Below are 16,968 nucleotides of genomic sequence, written 5' to 3' on the forward strand. Positions count from 1 at the left end.
TTCGCTGCACTGTAACTGGAGATTTTGTTTCTGCTAGCCACAGAACACATTGGACGTTTTCCTGTGCTGAAGCCATTTTTAAAGAAAATCAGAAGCAGCGCTCCTAGTGGCAAAAGTATTATCTGAAGATACCAGTATGGAAACTTTATGAGTGGCCAAATTTACCTGTAACAAAATTTATTCAGTTAGTTTCATTGTTAAAATATTATAGTCAGTTTAAATAAGGGTAATCCTTTGTGGACACTCTAGTGCAAGTCAAGGCAACTCGTGGTAAAGGTAGAATAAGCTCTGATCACTATTCTTAATATTTACACCCTTAATTCAAAGCACATCTCCTGGAGGAGATGTATGATGCTATGTATTAAAGGCAAGGGGCCACTACCCAGACCAGTTTCGACCTTTATTGAGGTCTCATCAGTGGGAGCCAGGCTAGAAATATCAAGATTTTAGTAATACAGAGCTTATAAGTATTTTACCAGAACAAGTTTAACATTTATTATACCCAAGGTAAAATACTTTCTACATTTATATCTCCTCCAGAGATTTTTATTTAATAAGGTTAAAACACCTTATGGCAACTTGTTCTGGTAAAATACTTATAAGCTCTGTATTACTAAAATCTTGGTATTTCTAGCCTGGCTCCCACTGATGAGACCTCAATAAAGGTCGAAACCGGTCTGGGTAGTGGCCCCTTGCCTTTAATACATAGCATCATACATCTCCTCCAGGAGATGTGCTTCGCATTAAAGGTAAATATTAAGAATAGTTATCAGAGCTTATCCACCTTTACTACGAGTTGCCTTGACTTGCACTACGTGTGGGGTCACCCAGACTTGTAATACTTGCAGGCGCAAACTTGACTTACTTGTCTGTTTGCTTACTTGGGAAATGGAGTAAAACCATATTTATATATATATATAATAAATCTAACAGTTAGATTTATTAGATTAATTCTAAATTCCAAGGAATAGATTGGAAGTGAGAATTTATGTGTACTTCATAGTGGAATTACCTAGATAAGTGAAAAATTTAGCATTTCATCATTAGCACGAGATCTTGGATGCTTTAAAATGTTGCTTCTTTTATCGGTAGATGGCAGCACTAATTGGCACCATGTGTGATTACATTTCCACATCGTTGCTTGCAAATAATATTTTTTAAAAAAAATTAAAAAGAGGCAGCGTTTATTGACAACATTAAAACAGTTAGACTTGAAGCTGTTTAGTTACTTTATATATTTTCTTAGCATTTTCTATTGCTAGTATTTCCATTTGGTAGTCTAGAACAGTGCTTCCCAAACTTCTGGATGTCAGGGCCCCCTTTGGAAAAATTAAAATATTTCACGTTCCCCCTCGAAAAAAAATCGTAATATAGTCACATATATTATTATAATAGTTGTTGTATTTATATTCAATACAAAGCATACACAGCGATATTGCAAAAATCAAATTACATTTTTAGCATCTTACATACACATTTGACATGGCACATTATCTCAGATTTCTATAGAGATAGATATATTGTTATTGTACATTTGCAGTACAAGCACGTGAAATGAGTAAAGAAGTTTAACAACAATTTAATGTGACGGATGTATTTCGATACTGCTACAGCAATATCAGGTGAAAATATTTGAATCTGCAATTCTTAGATTTCTTCTTTGAAATGAAACTTATATGAATAAGCATACATTTACTAACATTCAGTAAGCCCGAAATACGCAGGAAGCAAAATTTTGAGCCAACACCAAAGCGTGTTTTTTTCCCATTAAAATATAAAAAATAACAAAAAAAAAGAAATAATAAAAATTAAATACGTTTCTTTTAAGATAAAAAAAATCTGTTAGTATTAAAACATTTTCAATTTGTTTTCATTATTTCACGCCCCCCCCCCCCCCTCAACAAAATCTACGGCACCCAAGGGGGCCACGGCCCACAGTTTGGGAAGCGCTGGTCTAGAAGGTGCAAGCAATATGACCTTGCCAAATACGTTTCGTTCACTAATATCAATTGTTTGGTCTTAAATATTGAATAATTTGCACCAGTAGAATACCAATTAGATAAAAAGAAGGATCATTATTTATTTATTCTTCTGATGTATACGTGAATGCATTACTTTATACATGTGAAAAATGTTATTGAAAACTGTGTCGCCATCTATCGAACACATAGTAAACCTTACTGCATTAAATTTTATTTCCTCAGTAACACACATTTAGGGAATCATGCAGTTTTATTTCAGAAATCACAACTAAAATAAAATGAAAGTTAAATAATCAATATTCGAAAGTGAAAACAGAAGTTAATCCTTCTACAGTAAGTTGACTTATAAATTAATAATTGTTCACAGTGCATGCTACATGAGACCGGACATTGTAATAAAGAAAGAACATCGTTTTCATGAATATTTACTTATTTATTTATTTATTTTATTTTTATTATTTTTTGTATTTGCTCTTTGATGTGATATCTTTAAACGAACTGCTTTCAACCGACGTTGGTGTTTTAATTTTAAAATACTGACTACGGCACTAATTCTAACTTATTCTAATGCAACATTCTTGTTCCAAAAGTAGATTTTGTTGAAAGATTACTTTCTATTCTGTTATGTTACAGATTAAGAATTTAAAATTTTTAAATTGAAAAAAATCTATAGTTTTCATGTTTTGATGCTTCAAAACAAAATTTTCTCTTTATATATATCCTCAGCCAAAGCCAAGTTAGCCGGTCTTGGGCGTAGACAGCAGGGTGTTTTCCGACATAAACTAATTGCCAGCATACTAATAAATTATATTACACAAAATGAGTTAATAAATTTCGTAGAAATTAAATTGCAATTCGTTTTTGGCAAAAGTTTCAAATTTACTAGGATATGGTTAAGGAATTGATGTACAGTGCTTACAGAAAACTATGCGAAGAGATATTTCAGTATAGAAGATGTCTACCCCGAACTGCGATGCACCTCTCACAGCATTGTGCTATGCTTGACAGCGAGTTATTCAGAAGTTCTTGATGGCCTCTTTCTGAGCAAGGATAAGCCTTGTTTGTTTTCTGGATGAGAATTTAGAGTAGCAGTGCATCTCTCTATTGCTTCCCAAACGTGTTCTATAGGATCAGGATCTGGGAAACGTGCTGGCCTCGATTGGATTAATATTATGGGAATCGAGAAATATTGGCACTGCTCACGTACGATGTGGTGTGGTATTGTCATCCATAAAAATGAATTCTTCGCCTACAGCACCACGTAAAAAACGAACATGACATTAAATAACTTTATTGCGATGTCGTTCACCAGTCATAGTTCCTTTTTCTAGCACTTGTAGCTCGGTGAGTTACAAAGTATGCATTAAGTATACTTTGATCCCCATGCTATGACTCCAGCACCGCCATATCTATCCCTTTCAAGATCCTTCTCGCGATAGTAAATATCAACACTTTCAGGCCAGATTAGGCGTCGTCTAGAATCGGAAGAAAGGCCTAAAATGACTCTTATCTGTAAAGAGTACATTAAACCCATACGACACCACTGAAAACGTACTCTACGATGAGGTGTGGATAGAGGGACACAGACTACAGGCCTTCGGGCGTACTACAGGTCGACTTGTCGCAGACGTCTTTCCACAGTTTGTCCAGATATCCATGTGAGGGTGCTTCAACGGAACCAACTTCCAAGCTGATTTGTCGTGCTGCGTCGAGTACGTTTTGCTGTTGTAACCAAAAATCTGTCTTCATGCTCCGTGCTAGAGCGAAAGCGACCTCTTAGCAAAAGTCTGGAACACATTCGATTGATTTGAAACGCTGCCCAGAGCCTGGATACATCGCTATGTGAGATTCCGAACTCTCTGGCAATATCAGTAATTTTGCGGCCTTGTTCAAGCTTCCCAACAATTCTCCCCAGCGTGGCTCTTACAAACACAATTCGCTTATCGCAGATTTTTGCCTTTTAGCCAGTTGTGTGCTACCACGTGACCGCTTTGCTCGCGATTCGAAAATGTGAATGCTTTCTACTCGAAATCTGATTCGTCTGAATTTGCCGTTGTCATCTATAGAAAGAGTATTCCTTCTTAGTTTTTGGACAGCAGCAACAGCATAATATGAAGACATACTCAGTGTAAACAACATCATGGATTCACTATAAGAAAACAGAAGAAGAAGCTCCTGGAATTTGTATTTATTTATTTTTAGTTTAGTTTATTTAGATGTTTATTAGCAAGGCAGAGAGGGAAAACAAAATGTCCACCTTCTAAAATATTTGTAAAGAACCATGAGTTCTTTAATCCAAAGTATCTTCTAGTACTGTTAATTATAAGTAAGTATTATGTTCTGCTTCATACGAGTAGAGATGTCCTGATCACAAAAATTTCAGAACAGTCCTTTCTCGGGATGTAGAGTATTCGTTCCATGAGTAAGCTACATTTAGATAATCCTGGAAACTGTACTCTAGAGACCAAAGTATAAAGATGATATTAATAAATGTGTCCATTCAGAAACATTTTGGTCTACACAAACATCTGATATAAGTCCAATATTCCTGTTATGACATTAAGAGTGGTATGATTATATAGAGGACAAATGATCAAACGAAAAAAGTTGTGTGATGCCACAAATCTAAATTCCTACCAACTTACAGCAGGTGTAGAACCACAGCACTGAAACAATCACGTGAGATTGCAGATCTTCAAATGCGAAGCTTCAATTGTTTATATAACAGACGATCCATCTTGACCCTAAAAAACATTTATCCAGGAACATAAGGAGCATCAATGAGCTCTTTGATGTTCGCCTAATCTCACAAATTTGCTCCATAGGTTACATAACACAGAATTGTCTCCAACTCCAAATAATAACCATCGTGATCTACGCATATGGATGATGGTTTTCCAATAAAACAATGGCAATCCCATTTGTTGTGCTAAAATGTAGCAAGACAGACTATTTCGGATAATATTTCCCTCAGTTCTAACATAGATTCACTATTAGAATTCTTTGACAGGAAGCTTATCTGATATATGCTGGATATTCTGGAGAAGCAATGAGCGATAATAATAATAAGAATAATAAGAAGGAACAGAAGGAACACAACCTTGTCGTGGGGATGGGGCTTATGTGCTTCAGTGATGTTGAGAGCTATTCTGGCGGTTGCATATCTGCAGCAGGGGGACCCCTGTCAGACAGGTCTCAACTGGGGATCTAGACTAACAGTGTTCTATCCACCATCTTAATGGTGAAAAGTAAGAAGAGATCCATACCGGATCAGTCGACGCCCGGGTCATCAAGGACTGCGTTAGATGTTGGGATGCTGGGTATCAGGCGACAAGTGGGCTACAGGACCCAGGTCTCCTTGCTGGGCAATGAGGGCAGGAAGCTGAAAAGCGACTGGAAGAAACCAAACGTAAAAAATGGAACTGTAGAAGAAGACAGAGAAGTTATGAAATGTTTTTACAGATCATCACCAGAAAAACAAGGTTTCAAAAAGCGTATGAATTTATTTTGGAAACAAAATTTCCCAGAATCTACAATGACAGAACAAAGACTTATGGACCAAAAGAATTTCACTTTCCGTAACAAAATATTTACTGAACTTGAGCTGCAAGAGTTACGTAATAAACCAACAACTCCAGTAACAGAAAATCATCAGGAGGTAGCTACATCAAACTTTCGAATTCAACTCAGTAAACATCAAGCTGACGACATACCTCAGAATGTTTTGACAGAAGTGCAGTGTATAATGAAGTCAGGGATGTTGGAACATATGAACTCCATAAATGACCGTATAAGACTACCACCATTAAAAGATTTACATAAATCTAAGCTGAAATGGCTCCTCTTAGACGCAAATGCTGTAATTGAAACCATCACAATGAACAGTATAAAGGAAAAAAATCAGCTCCTATACAGCACAGCCTATATCATTTCAGTGAAGCTTGGCTGCAAACCGAGCGAGCAAAAGCCGAGGATGAAACAATCTGATCTGCACCGTGGAAAATCCGGTCAGAACGAAAGGTCAACAAACTTCGAGCTGATCTAAGCAACTTAAAGAATTTTAAAGAAGGACGGCTGAAAAATAATAACATCAAAAATAAATTGATTAGCACATATACAGTAATTTGGCCAACAAAACAATTGCTGAAGTTACCGAAGAGCTAAAACAAAGAATTACAGCAACTGCACAGAAAATGTAAAGATATGAAGCAAGAATAAACCAATATGTACAAAATATGCAATTTTGGCAGAACCAACGTCAGCTCTTTCAGTCTCTCCAGAGAAATAAAAATGCAAACCATCATTCACCAGGAAAAGAAGAAACACTCAAATTTGGAAGTCAATCTGGGATAATCCTATTGAACACAATAAAGATCCTTCATGGATTAAGGAAACAGAATTAGAAATGAAACAAAAACAAATGCAAAATGTCATTATCACTAAAGAAATGATCAGTGCTCAAGCTAGAAAATTAAAAAACTGGAGTGCACCTGGCAAAGACGAACTACATGGATTTTGGTTAAAGCATTTAACCAGTCTACATGATCGAATGGCAGAACTGTTTAATTATTTGTTGCAGCCAGGCTCAGTGGAAGATTGGATGATATCTGGGAGCACTTTTCTCTTCATAAAAGATAAGGATGCAGACCCAAGTAACTCTCGTCCAATAACATGTCTACCAACTATGCTTAAGCTGTTCACTGCAATCATAGCAAATTCCATATACCATTACTTATCAGATAATCAGATTTATCCGATTGAACAAAAAGGCAATTTTCAAAAATCCAGAGGAACAAAAGACCAGATCCTTATTAATAAAATGATTCCCAGAAATTCTAAAAGACGAAAAACTAACTTAAACATGGCATGGATAGACTACAAGAAAGCATTCGATTCCTTCCCCACTTTTGGATCCTAAAATCACTTAAAATGTTTGGGATTACAAAAACATACGTTCGTTTCTGGCTGCTGCTATGAAATCATCGAAAACAACAATAATGAATGATTCAGGGATTTTAGCGTTAAACGTGGAATTTTCCAAGATGATTCCTTGACTCCATTACTCTTTGATACCTTTGTCTATGATTCTGAACAAAACAAAACTTGAATATGAAATTCCTAAATGTAATATTAACATTTCCCATCTGTTGTATATGGATGACTTGAAGTTATATGGAAAGTCGGCCCATCAAATAAACTCATTACTGAACACAGTTCGTATTTTCAGTCAGGACATCAAAATGGAATTTGGTTGAGATAAATGCGCAATTTTATCTATTAATCGAGGAAAAATGAATGACACTAACAGTTTTAATTTTGATCAATAGAAATATATAAAAGCAATTTCAGCTGATGAACACTATAAAAACCTAGGAATATTAGAAGTCAGTGATATTCTCCACTCGAAAGTTAAATAACAGGCAGCAGAAGAGTACACCAAAAGAGTTAGAAATATCCTGAAAACAAAACTAAATGGATTAAACACAATTAGAGCAATGAATTCTTGGGGTATACCAGTGATCCGATACACAGCTGGTATAATAGATTGGACAAAAGAAGACCCGGACAAACTGGACAGCTAAACTAGAAAACTAATGACTATGCATGATGCATTACATCCACGGAGTGATGTTGACCGGTTGTACCTACCGAGGAGAATAGGTGGACAGGGTCTGCTGCAAGTGAGACAGACTGTGGAAGAAGAAGAAATTAGCTTAAAAGGTTACATCTACAATAGCTCTGAGCAAATGCTTCAAGCATTTACAAAAGAGGACCTTATAAAAGCAACAGCAAACAAATGCGATTACAAAAAAGGAACAGCAAAATAACCGATAAGTGCGCTGGAAAAATAAACATTTCCATGGCCAATTTCTTATGATACTTAGGACAAAATTGACGTGAACAAGACGTGACAATGGCTACAATACGGATATATTAAAAATGAAACAGAAGGATTTATTCTAAAAGCTTAAAAACAGGCATTACAAACTAATGCGATGAAAGTAAAAATTTTGAACATCAATAATAACAGCAAATGCAGATTATGCGATCAGAAAGATGAGACTGTAGAACATCTAATCAGTGCCTGCAGCAAGATAGCTCAAACGGATTATAAATACCGCCATGATCAAGTGGCCAAAATAATTCGTTGGCATGTGTGCAAAAAATATGGCTTTCCTACATCTGATAACTGGTGGAAGCATAAAATAGAGACAGTTGGAAAACGAAACAGCAAAAATTCTCTGGGACTTCAGAATACAAACTGATCGGCATTTGGAACACAATAGATATGACATCACAATTATCGAACATCGACAGGCTTGGATTATTGATATCGCAGTATACCTAGTTGATAACAACATCAACAACAAAGAACTGGAAAAAATTACTAAACATCGAAATCTGGCAATCGAAGTTGGCCGGCTGTAGCTTAAACACACCAAAGTCATTCCAATAGTGATCGGCGCACTTGGTGAAACTTCAAAGCTCTCCAACTATTTACAGCAATTAAACATCAACGAAGTGACACCATATGATCTACAAAAAAAAACAGCATTACTTGGAACAGTCCATATTTTACAACACTACGTGACAGACTACTCTTAGATTCTTGGGTGGAATCTGAATTGTTCTGTATCACCAGTCAATTTGTTGTTTAAATAATGTTGGTTAAATCTTGTTTTGACTGTGTATCAATTATGAATAAATACTACTACTACTACTACTACTACTACTAATAATAATAATAATATTTTAAACCAAGGTTTACTATCTTTCAAAGAAATTACATGAGTTGGGATACATTTTGTTGCATGTTATTAAAATGATTATGATTAGGACAATATAAAACTATAATTGATCTTAAAATTAATAGTAATCCTAACAAAAGCAATTTACAGAGCTATTTTTGCATTTTTTGTCATTTACATTTTAAGTTTACACTTTATTTTTATTCACAATTCGCATAACAATTACTTTTTGTTAACATGCAACAGATAATGCTAAATGCATTTCACTTTTAACAATGGTAATTTTAAAAGAATCGACAGCAACAATCAACAATGAAACTTTACAATTCTGTACTAAGTGTACAATTTGATTCAATAATTTTTCTTTCACTTTACTTGCACTTAGCTTTACCACTCAGAGAATGACATATATTTTATAATATTTAGGCAACAGTACTATAATTTCTTACGTTACACTTTTCTCTCTTAATATATTTATAATTTGTCTAATGTCGAATTTGTCGAATTCATATAACAGAATAATAACAATCACAGGAATCGTTTGCAAATTTAATTCACAGTTACACAAAGTAGTTGTGTAGCACGTAGCATGTAGTCATACTGACAACATGCTACATTTTACATTTTATTATATATATATTTATTTATTTCCTTTTTCTTAATTTGACAAAGTGTTATTATTGTTATACAACTATTTACATTTGCACTATTCACATATTATATTTTCGGTTTAGTATACAGAATGTTATATAATAATAATAATAACAATAATAATTATTATCATCACTATTATTATCGGTTAAGATATTGGGACTTGGAACTTTATCATAGTGATTGGCTAATGAGGATTATTTGATTAAAGCTATGTCTTAAGCCTAATCCCACCTACTTCGAAGCTAGGGTTAGCTTTTATGAAGATAGTGGGATTAGCGTACACCATTTATGTTGTTTGGTATTTTAATGGATGGAAAGTAGGTGTTGGACGCTGGTGATTTGTGAAGTGTAAATAGATGTTAGTTCTATATTAATTGTGTTAGTTAAGCTTCCACAGTTCGTGTTTTAATGTTCTGTAATTGTCTATGTGTTTTAAATTTTGTGGTAGGTTGTTGAAGAGCGTGAGTATGAGATGTGATCTCACTGAGGAATATGAGTTATTGAAGAATCTAGGTGTGTAAAGAGTTGTGGTAAGTCATATTATGCGATACATGTCTCTGTTGTTACGACACATGTTGTTGAAGTAATTCCTTAGTAACATTAAGTAGTGTTTCAGATATTTTATGCTTAGGATTTTGTGCATCGCCATAAAGGATTCGGTTATTGGCTTGTATGTGAGGCCTCCAAATCACTGTTTTCCTATATAATATTTCTATTTTCGCTAGATGGATTTTTGATGTATTTTCGCAGACTGGTCTGCCTTTTCATGAGCAGCGATTCGCAAATACTGTGATATAGGAGTTTTTTACGTTATATGGGATCATACAGGGTGGTCCAAAATGTACCTACCAAATTTAATGCTGTATTATTCCTGAACGAGGATGCACATGAATCTCATCCAAAGATTATTGCTAGTGTATTGATTATAGCGTGATGGCTATAATGTGTCAGTAAAGTTTTTCTAATTATACCAGTTAATTGCAGAGGAAATTGGATTTAAACTTGGTAGGTACATTTTGTGCCCCCCGTAGCTTTTACTTGGAAAAGTTTTGCTGCAATGGTGAGGAGTTTAGTATGTAGGTATTCTATGTGTTTTGTCCATTTACGGTGGTCAACTATGTAAAGGCCAAGGTATTTTGCACGTGTTACGGGTATGATTTCGGGAGTTTGGCAGGCTATTTTTTTGTTTTTAATGCAGCTGTATGTGTGACAGTGTAGGGATAAGTGTTGCGGGGCATATAATCCTTGGATTACGTATAATTAATATCTGCGTTTTGGTGCTATTCATTATAATTGAGTTTTGGTAGAAGTAAGTTGTGATTTCATTTAAGTCTTGTTGTGCTTTGGAAAGAGCGGGTTTGATGTCTTTGTGGACTGCTACTAGTGCGTCGTCGTCTGCGTCTTGATATATTTTACTTTGTGTGGCCAAGTTTTAAACGTCGTTAATGTATATGTTGAACAGGGTACGTGATAATATGGCGCCTTGTGGGACTTCGTTTTTATCTGTATAGCCCAGCTGTAATGTGTGCCTATTTTTGTTACTCGTGTTCTGTTTGAGAGATAGTTCCTGAACCAGGTGTGCAGTGTTCCTCTTATTCCCATTGATTGTAGTTTGTTCAGCAGCATGTCATGTTCAAGCGTATCAAAAGCTTCAGTGAAGTCAATAAGTATAAGGACAGCGAACTTGTTTATATCGAGAGCCATGTTTATTGCGTCGGCAATATTTTCTAATAAGGTGATGGCGCTTTTTGTTTTCTGGAAGCCATATTGGATTTGTCACATAATATTGTACTTTTGGGAATAGTTCTGTAGTCTAGCGTGTGTTATTTTTTCAAGAATTTGAGAGATGACTGGTAGGTTAACTATTGATCTGTAGTTCTGAGTATTGTTTCTTTTGCCATGTTTGTAAATTGGTGCAATTATCGCAGTTTTTAGTTGTTGTGGAATAATACCAGTGTCTAATATCATGTTCACCAGTCTCGGAAATATAGGATTTATTTGTTCAAAGTGTGTTAAAAGGTCTGTGAGGCTCCTGTTTTGTTACTGGTGAAAAAAAAATGGTTTGTTGTTAACTTTGTGTTGGTAATTTGTTTGCTGATATCGTTGGTAGATTGCCTTTTTTGATTTGTCTGATATTGTTTACGAAGGAGTAGTTGAATAGGTCTACTAGCTCCTTTTGGTTCATATACTGAAAAAAACTTTTCGCGATAAAATCTTGTGGTGAAATTTCCATTTTTCTAGTTAGTAATTCGTTAATTGTAGCCCATGTTTTCTTTCGTTATATTCCATAAATTTTTGATAATAGTAATATGTAGTGTCTTTTTTGCCCTACGAATTTTTGTTGTTAGTTGATTTCTTGTGTTTTTGTATAATGTTTGTAGATGTGTGTTACTGGGTGACTTTTTTAGTCTTTTCCATAGATTTTCCTTTACAGTAATACTATTCGGAATGTCGCCATTTATCCATGGGTTATTGTCTGTTTGTCGCCTTGTTTGTGTAGGCTTTGTTGCTTTTTTGTATATTTCTGTGAACATTAATTGGACGTTCTCATATATAAAATTACAGGATCATTTATTTTAGGTAGGCAATTGCAGTCTAATTTTTATAAGGTTGTAGACAATGCTCTTTAATATCATCGAGGTTTGCGTGTTGGGAGGGGGGGGGAGGTGACATAATGAAACGAAGATGAGACAGTAGTGATCTGCAATTTTGAAGTTAATTGCTGATGATGTATGGACAGGTGTCCGTATTTTGAAATGGTCAATGCATGATCGTGTTAGTGAATTATTGAGTATTTCTTCTCTTGTTGGGGAGTTTATGGTAGAGTTTATGTTGTACTGGCTTAGTATGTCAAGGTATGTGTTAGTGGTTGAAGATGCATCGTCAAGAGTATTTATGTTAATGTCTCCTATTAAGATGTGTCGATGTGTGGTACGGGGCTCAATGCCGCTTAACCATGATTTTAATTCATGCAGAAAGCCTAGTGAATTATTATCTGGGGTCTGTATGTAATGTGTATTGTGTATTTGATGTTATGTTTGTCACCTTTTGTGATTTCCAATATTAGTGTTTCCCATATGTTCGAAACGAGTTGGTTTTTGGGTCACACTGTATTTTCTTTGACAAATGCCGCGATTCCACCCCCTCTTCTGTTTGGTTCACATAAGTTATAAGACAGATAGTTATTAATATTGTATGCATAACTTTCTGTCATTTATGGCAACTTTGGTCAGTATTAATACGTCACTGTTTGTCAAGGTAGTTGAGCAGTGCTATCAATGTAAGCCAGCGTTTCTTTATACTTCTTATGTTTGTGTGTATGATAGTGAAGTCGGTATTGGTGGAGGTGTTGACTGTCCATTTTTTCAAAGAGTCAAAGACTTTGAAATTTATATTTTCGGACTGGAAATTTACCTAGGTTTGAGATCTCCATGATATAGTTTTAAAACAATTCTAAATCTTGTTCTTAAGGATGGAGAGAGTTAATGTATTATATTGGTAGACTGTGGATTCGTTTGCAATTATATAAGCTCGAGTGTTTTCATTCTGTCTCATAAATATTTATGAATCCTTAGTCCAACTTGTAGTTTTTCTCTGTTTTTGTTTTCCTTGCCTGGTCTAAATGATTTTTAAAATATGGGGTCCAGTGTTCAGATATACAGATTGGAGTTGGAATTTTTTCTTGTAAGTTTGTATCGATGTTGTCGGCCTTGTTTTCTTGCTTGCTGCTAGAATGTGGTCTCTCAGACTTCTGCTGGTAAAACGAGCGTTCGTTGGTGGTGGTGGTCTTTGTTTTTTATGGGCTGTGGTTGAGACTGTAATGCCAATTTTGGTCGCAATCAGTTGCACTATAGTGCTTAAATCTTTTGTCTTTTCTTTTAGTATTCCCTCTGTTTGAAGTTTTTTTTTAATATGTGCTTCATTTGACATTTGAGGACTTACCTCTTTCCACAATTCTTCATTTTTGCGCTTGAGGTTTTCTTGTGCTTCTATCGCTACCGTTAATTTCGTTTTTATGTCTCGCACAGTTCTAACATTTCTTCAACCGTCAGGTTTGTACTATATGTAATGTTCATAGTCCTCGAATGTTTTGTTAATTTATTCCATGTGTGTGTATTTAACAAGTCTTTAACCATGAGTTTGAATGAATCTAAGTTATCTGTAATCTTAAGATCAGGAAGAGACTACCTTGGTGTGCTTCGTTGCTTTTGCTTGGTGTCTGTTCTTTGTTCTTCATTTTCTCACGGCATTGTGGACAGCGCCATCGCTACATTTTGCAGACCCCCTTTGCTTTCTACGTGGTTTCCAAGATCCGGAGCACTGATAGTGTAGTCTTTGATCACAACCAGAGCAATGCAGCCCATCACCTTTTTCGCTTTAACAGCTTGGTACATTTGTTACAGGACATTTTGATTAGAGATCTTCGATGTCTCGGTGATCTTTGGATTTTTTCCCCCTGAGCAACTGTATCATGTGTGTTAAAATGGCGACTCCTTTGCTCTTCGCTCATTGGTAGGCACAATGCTCTTCATCTAAGACTTTCAGCCTACAAAATTTGGATTCTACTTAGTCGATTTTGATGATATACATCTCTGTCTTCAGTGTGACACGTAGAATGACCTTTCAACTTTCAGATTAAAATCTGAATTAAAATTACTTTAAAACAATAAAAACTGGAGCAACAAAATCAGCGTGCCTTTACCCCTTTACTTACACAGTGCCTTTATTATTATTAAATAATAATAATAAGATTCATCTAATGATTTCATCTTGGTCCTTACTACATCTTAAATTTACAGCATCGCACGAAAAGAAATAATAATAATTTAAACCAACTTTAAGAAGTTGATGAATTGCAAACAGTGATATTTTGTTACAATAACAACAAATTTATTTGTTTTCCAAATGACTGTCGTCTTCCAAAGATTACAATTTCTGGAAAAAGTTGCTTTGTTCTTTTTTTTTTCTATAAGACTTTTTATTCGTGCCCATGTTCTCTAAGACATCTCCTTCCAGGTCAAAGTTTAGAATCAGATGCCAACGTCAAAGCCGAAGACTTTTGACTCATGATTTTAGGACTTGAATATTTGCTAACGTTTCTTATTTTCTTTTATAAAATTGCAGTAGGAAGTCGAATGATTGCTTTCTCTTGAGTTGGAAATCTTTGGTTGGATTCTATCCTGACTAATTTGCAAAGAATATTTATAAGGACCTTCAGCCGAACAGTCACATACGACAATGGCAAGTTTTTTAATAAAAATAAAAGACAAATCTGCCAACGAAAATCGGAAATTGTCAAACAATAGATATTTGGTCTCAGTTGTACTTTCAATCATCACTAATCGTGTGAAGTGAATTCTCACGTGTTGTCAATTGTTAACTGTGAAATGGGAAGGCTGCATCAGGTCTACAGTGGTTCATCGTTCATCGGGTATTTTCTCCAAATGCATGAACACGATTTTAACATAAGTAAAACTGGGCTTGCATTTTATCTTTTAACGTAATTCAGTTTCACGGATAAGGATAAAATAGGATAGGAAGATGTTGTCATCCTTATGATCTTGGATTGCCTGATTGAATTACGACTGAGGCTATGAGACTCGTGCGTTAAGAGACCACTCATTTATTATACTTTATTATAACGTATGTTTTCCAGTCCTATGGAAAATCAAAACTTTCTGGGTGGAAAATATCCTACCTACCATTTCTTATAACTTCAGCTATCTGAATTTAAGTTGACCCCCCCTCCGTTATAAATATGCCTCACATTCTACAATGGATTCTCATCCAAAATATTTCATCTACTAAAGGACAAAACTCGCGCTTCTTTCAACTGCACTACGACAGGATCACGTGATTATTAGGAATAATTCAAATATCTTTCTTTGATTAAGTAATCATGTGATGATTGGTTTTGTCATGTCGAAACTTGGTTTATAACGTTAAATGACTGATGGCATTACAGTAGTCCTTTAAAGAGATTGAACGATGAGTGGCTGGAACAGGGCCACTCTAAGCCTAAACCTTGAAAAGCGTGATGATTGTGAAGTTAAACTTGACGAACTCAGTACAGACTTTACAAAAGTAACAGTCAAACTATTTATAAACTTTACTCTCCAGTTTGTAAAGCTAAACAACATAAATCTCATTGAAAGGCGATATTTCCTAATGGAAGACGATTCGAAGACAAAATTGACAAAATTGTCAATTTTCGTTCCGCAAATTCAGAGAAGTAACTTTTCTATTTTTTGATTTTCATTTATTCTCTTCCACCGTAACTTCTCTCTGTGTGTATTTTTCTGCAATTTTAACGTAATATTTGATAGCTAAGATTAATGTTTTAATATTTCTTGTTTTTCTGACTTTCAGTGTATCTATGACCAACTGGATCTAGGTTGCAATCTCGACTTATGATGGGAGAAAATAATTTTTTAGCTGAAGATCAGTGTCAAGGGAAGGAAATGCTCCCCCCACTCTACCCATTAGGGAAACGAGTTTCTCGTTTCCAAAACAGGAAAGCACACCAGAAGAACGCATCGCGCACTTAGTAAGCATAATACGACTGATACATCTCATAGCATTTTATCTTTGGAATTACCACACAGCAGTTGACTGATATGGCATTAGAATAGCGTGTGTGTGTGGGGGGGGGGATAATATTCCTCTCTTAAACAGCTTTTCCGAATTCGTTATACTAATTTGCCGTCTTCTCTTTCTTTTTTTAAAAACATATTTTCTTCTTCAGGTTGCTCACAATTAAAGTCTTGAGCAATCTCGAATTTGTCGTTAGCTTCTAAAATTCTGTTCTACTCGTTCAAAACCTTCTTTACTGTGCTCTGCTTGCATAATACATTCAAGATGCACGTGACATTCGAGATGATCGCTTCTTTGTTTATATATATATATATATATATATATATATATATATATATATATATATATATATATATATATATATATATATATATATATATATAACTACTGTCATTTGCAGAGTGCCTTCTTTGTCTTCCAATCAAACAACAAATTCAAGTAGTGATGCGCTAATTTCGGTATCTTTTAGGTAATGCAACACTAAAACAAAGTTTGCCAAAGGTAGTACGTGAAAGCGCTTCGGGTCAGAAATCTCCTATTATATTTTTAATATTTCGCTTTGCCTTTCAATGAAGATTTATAACTGAATGAAATCGGAGCCAATCATGTTCTTAAAATATGAATTTAAAAAATGTTCAGTAAAGTTGTTAAAAGTGTCCCTGCTTAGTATTTCTTTGATGAGACTTCATTTATCAAAGGAATGTTTTAAATCAAAGACAACAATAGATAATTTCTTAATATTTTTCTTTATTTATTTTCGAACACACCGGAAGTAACGTGTAAAACAGATGAATATGTACAACATTCATTACCACGCACATTTTATGTACAGCAAAAAATACAACAGAATACAGTACGGGATAACAATGGAATGGATCACGTGTTATGGAAACCTCCGATAAACTGTGTTTTTTTTTTTATTAAATATTAAACACGACGACTGCGTAATCAGCATCACATGCGGATTCGGTTTTAGCTGTTTTATTTTA

Source organism: Typopeltis vanoorti, chromosome 1, assembly GCF_054136105.1.
Source record: "Typopeltis vanoorti isolate ZY-2024b chromosome 1, IOZ_Tvanoo_1.0, whole genome shotgun sequence".
In the NCBI taxonomy this organism is placed as follows: Eukaryota; Metazoa; Arthropoda; class Arachnida; order Uropygi; family Thelyphonidae; genus Typopeltis; species Typopeltis vanoorti.